We start from the raw sequence: 6,829 nt of genomic DNA, 5'->3' as shown, positions 1-6,829 counted from the left end.
TGTGTGTGTATTAATAATTAAGGGTACTAACAGACAGTATCGTCACGCTAACATACCAGTTACAATGGCCAAACCTTAAGTTTTCACTCAAACACAAAGCTGAAAGCGAGCAAATGAAAAAAAAAAAAAAAGAATATGTAAAGGATAAAATTCTTTTCAAGAGCAGAAATATTTTGCCGGCAAATTTTTCTGCTCTTTAAAAGGATTTTATGCTTTATATATACTGATCGGTATTTACGTATTGAAAAAAATATATCTTTATACTTGTTCTACAATACATTTCAACGCCTCAAAAACAAACTTGTTTGTTTACATATGACGTAACAGATATTTGAAATTTTGAATGGCTTTTCACTGCAGTTTATCGTGAATAAATGTTTAACTACAAATATAAAGAAGTCACAAGTGAAATTTTTCTTCTGAGGCATTGTTGCTAAAAGAATATACAACCACTGACTTGTGATCAATATACAGATTCCTCTTGTTACTGAAAACATAGAAGAACGTCAAGACAAGGAATATAAATGGAACATTCTCTTCAAAACTTTCACCATGTGCAATAAAATGTTTATACCGTCACAAACGTCAGTTACTCTGCAAAGGGTAAGGCGGGGAGCTGGCAGAAACGTTACCCCGCCGGGCGAAATGCTTAGCAGTATTTCGTCTGCCGTTACGTTCTGAGTTTAAATTCCGCCGAGGTCGACTGTGCCATTCATCCTTTCGGGGTCGCTGAATTAAGTACCAGTTACGCACTGGGGTCGATGTAATAGCCTTAATCCCCTTGTCCGTCCTTGTTTATCCTCTCTGTGTTTAGCCCCTTGTGGGCAATAAAGAAATAAGAAGTGTACATGTCTTTGAAAAGCAAAAGCGCATAACTCCAGTCAACTGTTTTGAAAGGCCAGTTTCTATTCTCAGATTATAAATTCACATTTATATCAATGATAATTCTTGGAGATTTTTATGCTAAGTAACAAACTGGAAAAGCTAGAGTTTTTAGAAAATTCATTAACTAGTCGAGACGCACATTACAAATACAATCTGTGGGGTGGAACAGGAAACATATACAAATCTTGCCGATGGTTTTAAATGTGAATGTGTTTCTCTTATCTATATCCCAATGCTGCAGCTTTGTATCTTTGCTGAAAATCCACTCCTTCTTTAAATCAAGACTTCAAAGAGGTAACAATATTAGAGAAAATACATAGATACTCACACACGAGAATCGATGTTTTCCCACTAGACTGGAAACATAAAAAATGACGTATCAAATACACTTGGGGCCGCTTAAGAAATTTATTCAAATTAATTTTACCGCTTTAACAATTTCAGGATTTTCAAAAGTAAATATTGATATTGGTAATTCAGCGTATATCATAGAATAAAGAAAATAAAGCAAGATTGACATTTATACATTGGCACGTTACTGTTGATGAACGTATACATTTGATTGATTGTTTTAGACACGCGATATTTTTTTATTATTTCGGTAGAGACTGTTTTATAGGTTTGGCGAATGTATCTGTTAAATATGTTGGCATAATTTGTTGAATCGTACTTCGTATTTCTCAATAAAAATATCTTTTTTTATTTACCAGTGTTTTCAACTAACTTCAGCGATTGGACTGCGGCCATGTTGAGACGTATATGCACACTCATCAATGTATATGCATATATATGTGTGTGTGTGAGTGTGTGTGTGTCTGTATCTGTGAGTCTGAGTCTGCGTGTGTATATATCTGTGTATTTATGTGTGGCATTTTGTATGTATGTATGTATGTATGTATGTATGTATGTATGTATGTATGTATGCGTGCGTGTCTCTACGTATGCGTATAGGGAAGCACTCATGTGCATATATTATATTGCAAGCATTTCCTAGCTCTCTACTTTATTTGTATAAGTGAGTTCAATATCTAAACCATATGCATATACATTCATATGCACAAAGCCACATATCTATGCGTACACATCTACATATATGCAGTTTTACACACACTCATTCTTATTTATTTTTCTGCGTGTACAGCCATTTATGTCTATGAATGGAAGCATATTAAACAAGTCAACATATACAAGCAGGCATGAGTGTATTTATGTACATGCAAACGCACAGGTTTGCATTTGTTTCAGACATATATAAACGCAAGTATATACGAATGCATCCACGTACATTCTTTCACAAATATATTTAGTTATAAAATAAATGGACCTCCGTCAATATCACCAATGAGTTTTTATTTATGTGATCGTGTGTACCATATGCTCCTTGAATTATTAGGACCGTGTCTAAGCATTCAAAGTACGAGTAACCCTAATTGACCTTTGAAATACATGTAGAGTCTATCAGACAAACGTCCGATCATATTGGATCGAAGTGAGAATGACAGCTTCCAAAGAAGTCACGTCGTGGCGTCGAATCCAAACTCTCAGAACAAACTTCTTAACCTCTCTCTTTCTCTCTCTCTCTCTCTCTCTCCCTCTTTCTCTCTCTCTCTCTCTCTCTCTCTCTCTCTCTCACACACACACACACACACACATACACACACTCACACACTCGTACGAGCGCATAAATGCGCACACATTCAACCAGATAAACGCATTGAAGCTGCAGCTGAAACAAACAAACGCATATGCAACCATTTTTATGAAAAGCATTTATAAAAACCTCTTATTAAAATTACATGTTAATATAAATGTTTGATACAGAAAAGAAAGGAAGATAGAAACAGCTAAAAGAAAAGAGAGGAAAAGAAAAAATGATAGCAGAAAATGTAAAGGGAGAGGGTATATATGAACATCAGGGATCATGAGATGGGTTGCTGCTGGAGTACGGGGTGGAGAGAAAACATAGTTATTCACATATTTCACTAGCGTAAAGGACATTGAAAAAGCAGGAACTGAATCGTAGCCGAGCAAATGGTAAGTTGTGAGAAAAACGACAGAAGAATTTTTAAAATGGAAAATGCAGAAGAAAATCACAGGAAACAGTTGAAAAAAACTGGCTTCAGTATAATGCGTACAGTTTAATAACTGCACATTTATATATATATATCTTTTCAGGTAGACAAAGATGCATATACTCATATATACACACTCTGATACACTTTCGCGTAACCACAGGAGTGTATGTGATAGCTTACCTTTTTAGAGCCGAGTTAACTGAAGCAACATGAAATGAAGTGCTTAGCTGAAAAACACAAGGAACACCTGTCTGGAATCGAAACCACGATATTGCCATCGTGTCTGCAAGACACAAACCATTATGCCATGCGCCTATGAAATGAGATATCTCTACATTAGTGTTCCTGTGTACATGTATATATACAATATGCGTGTGTGTGTGTGTGTGCGTAACTGTGTGTGTATAAACGTATACTTACACACATACACAGACACAGACACATATATACTTATATACACTCGCGCACACGCACACAGACACACGACATGCACATTAAGAGAAGCATCCCCCCACACACACATAAAAGAACAAATAAAACTAGATTGTTATGTATGGGCGACATTACTGAACATAGATCGTTCAAAGTGAGACGGGAATGAAGTAGAAATGTTAACCGTACCTAATATTTAATGTTGTATGTCAAATGGTTTGTCTCTTTAATTGTCATATGTTCTGTAATAAATCTATCGACCAGTTTCTCAGACACTTTTGTGTCATAAAGTGAAGACACTCTAGCTAGTTCCGACTGCTTTGTTTCGGAATTCAAGCTTGAATTTTCCAGGAAGTAATTTAGGCCATTTAATCTTGTTACTTAGAGACAAAGTGATAAGCTAAATTTAGCTAAAAGTTTTAACTACTTTTGTCTTGCTAGAAATGTCCTGTTAGCAGAAGCAAACGGAAAGTGTAAATCTGATGTCGATGATCATTGTATATATTAGTTGAGTAAATGAGTAGAACTGGATATGTCTCGTAATAGTAACTGCGCCTCAGTTTTGGTATAACCCCAGCCTTATCCTTGCTTTCCTCACTCACCTCAAATATTGGTGATAGGTTGGCAGATTTGATGGAGTATTGGACAAAACGCCTTACCATACTTCTTCTCGTTTCCTTGCATCGAGTGTTCAAACTCACCTGAGTCGTCCTTATCTTTCATCCTTCTACCATCTCTAAAATAATTGCCAGTTAATTACTGAGTTCGATTTAAAAGTTTGGACTTGTATCGTAATTAGAAATTAGAATATTGCAGGACTTTCGCAATGGTAATTCTGTCAATCATAATGATGTAATACTTCACCCGGTGCTACAAGCAAAATTCCACTCTTCATAATTATTTTGACATATTCCCAGTGTAATAAATTCGAATACAGACAATCAATAACTGTTTCTAAGAATTCTTTTTGCGCTTCAGATCACTCGTATCTCCCAACGCCACTACCGGCATGGTAACGAGGATTGATGTAATTATTTTACTGAATTCAAGAACGGTCATAACGAAGAATCTAGATTGCTTACTAGTCAATGGCTTCTTTTAAATTCTATGTTGGTCTATGTACTTATTGGCGGCTTCTGGCATGATGAACGGTGAAATGTATTCCCCGCCACTACGGGACGAGTGGGAATGAAAGATTCTGAAGACTGCCCGTTCTATCGTTTTGTTGAGGCAGTATCCTGAGTTTAGTAAAAAAAAAAAAATAATACTATGAGTTTGACAGAATATTTTCTCTGTTGTCTGGGGAAAACAATCTAGAAAAATGATACACTGCGTTTAGCAGCATAAATGCATCATTGTTGTATTGCAAAAAGACCCAAGTATGTGGAACGGTACAGTAGCAACGGTGGTACTTCCATAATTTTCTGGGTAACAGCCAAGAGATATGATATTAACAGTAGTAAAGTTTAAATTAGCAATAATATTTAAAATTGGAAGTACGTGTAACAGTAGAAAAATGTCCGTCTTCAGTTGTCTGGATAAACAATGATCTGAATCACGTGTAATCCATCAAAATATCCTCAGTGGTGAACCTGCCTGTCCTAGATTATTAACAACCAGATTTATGTAACCATGCCATTATTTACTTTACTTTGGATTCAGTTGTCTGGGATTCCTGTAATGACGCGCAAATAGATTAGTGTACAAATATGTGTATGTACGTGTTAGTGTGTGTTTGTGTTTGTGTGCGTGTTCATGCGTGTATGTAGAATACGTATCTCTGCGCCTCTATGTGTGTGTGTATGTGTGTAGGTGTGTGCGTGTGTGTGTGTATGTGTGTGTGTGTGCCTGTGTGTGTGTGTGTGTTTGTGTTGTAGTAAAGACACATCTATGTTCGATCTTGATCGTCTTGTTCCCAAAGACTTTTCGTATGTTTTGATTTATCCTTTAAATGTTGTTTGAAAGATTAGTGTTCCTAAATCCATTAAGTCCATTAACACTTCGAAGTTATCTCAACTCTGTCGGCACAATGAAATGATTGTAAGGATTCTTGTTCTCTTGTTTGTGAATGTGTTGCCGTACTTTCCATTGTCTCGCAAAAAACCATAGCAGAACATTATTGTTTACTTTATTTTTTCTAATTACCACATTTAAAACTCATTAAGTGGTCAAGCTTGGTATTTTTAATTTTTTTTTTGTATCTTTTCTGTCTCATATCGGTGTGTAGATTCGAATATTCTATAAGCAAAGCCTCCGTATATATATATACTTAACTCATAAAAAAATAAAATAAATGCGCCCTTTTAAAGCCTAGCCGGGCTCATGGGTCCGGTTTCCCCGTTTCAATGGCGTATACATTCCCCAGCTGGACGGGACGCTAGTCCATCGCAGCGTTACTCATTTTTGCCAGCTGAGTGGACTGGAGCAACGTAAAATGAAGTGTTTTGCTCAAGAACATACCGCGTCGTCCGGTCCAGGAATCGAAACCACAATCTTACGATCATGATGCTGACGCCCTAACCACTAAGCCACGCGCCTCCACTTACTTAACTCATACTTTTTGGAATTCTCTAGAGAATTATGGAATTGTCAACTATTGTATTTCTATTTATTTTTGTTGCCTATATTATATTATAGTATGATGCAATGGCTTGTGGTTGCAAATGGATACACAGACGACGGAAGATGCCGTATTTTATAAATAAAATAATAGTTTTATTCATGAAGTCTACAACATACACATTTGCAGTGGAATTTATATATTGCGTTGATTATTTAAAGTATGTTCTGTGGTTTGTTGTTCTGTGTTAAGTATGATTTTCCGATATTTTTTCTGATACATTCTGACAATGAATTTGTGGTTAAATAATAAATGCTGCGTTATGTTGAGCTATTTTTAATTTTTAATTAATCCATTTTGTAATCAAGTTTTGTGGCATATTATATACGGCTATGCGTATTTTTGTGCGCTACAGTGACTTTCATAGTTGTGTAAGTAAACATGAACTCGCTTTTGTTTTCTGTTATAGAGTGATCTACTAACCGATTACGGTAGATTGTTTTACACCCTGGATTTCCTTATTGAGAGTTTTTTTTCAGTTGATAACATTTCAAAAACATCAAAGAAGAAATCTTACTGTAGACATTCGATATCCAACCAGGCAGTCCCAAGTTCTGTCCATAAAAATGTATGCTTTGTGATTAAATGTTCATATCTAAAATTGGGTAGAGTTACTAGCTGAATTTATATTAGAACTGTGTTGGATGTAGATGCAAGTGTGGTGGAGTTTTTTTTTTATTCCACATTATATTAAAAACCGTTCACATGCATCGGTCGAACACATGCATACATACACAGACACATACCAGAAAGCGTCCATAAATTTAATTTATAAACACGTATAGATAAATATATTTATATATATATATATATATAT

At 35.6% G+C, this 6,829-nt stretch overlaps 1 long non-coding RNA gene across 3 annotated transcripts in view; it reads right to left on the bottom strand.

Annotated features, from left to right (window-relative positions):
* Positions 1-3,365, bottom strand: part of LOC128248892 (uncharacterized) — a 143,907-nt gene extending 140,542 nt beyond the window's left edge. For 2 of the 3 annotated variants that reach the window (XR_008265039.1, XR_008265037.1), the window contains exon 1: positions 3,141-3,365. This is a non-coding gene — a long non-coding RNA (uncharacterized LOC128248892). The remainder of the gene's footprint in view (positions 1-3,140) is intronic. The other variant, XR_008265038.1, reaches the window with a different exon arrangement.
* Between the last annotated feature and the right edge of the window lie 3,464 nt (positions 3,366-6,829).

Source organism: Octopus bimaculoides, chromosome 10 (assembly GCF_001194135.2).
Source record: "Octopus bimaculoides isolate UCB-OBI-ISO-001 chromosome 10, ASM119413v2, whole genome shotgun sequence".
In the NCBI taxonomy this organism is placed as follows: Eukaryota; Metazoa; Mollusca; class Cephalopoda; order Octopoda; family Octopodidae; genus Octopus; species Octopus bimaculoides.
This window is presented reverse-complemented; position numbering and strand designations above follow the sequence as displayed.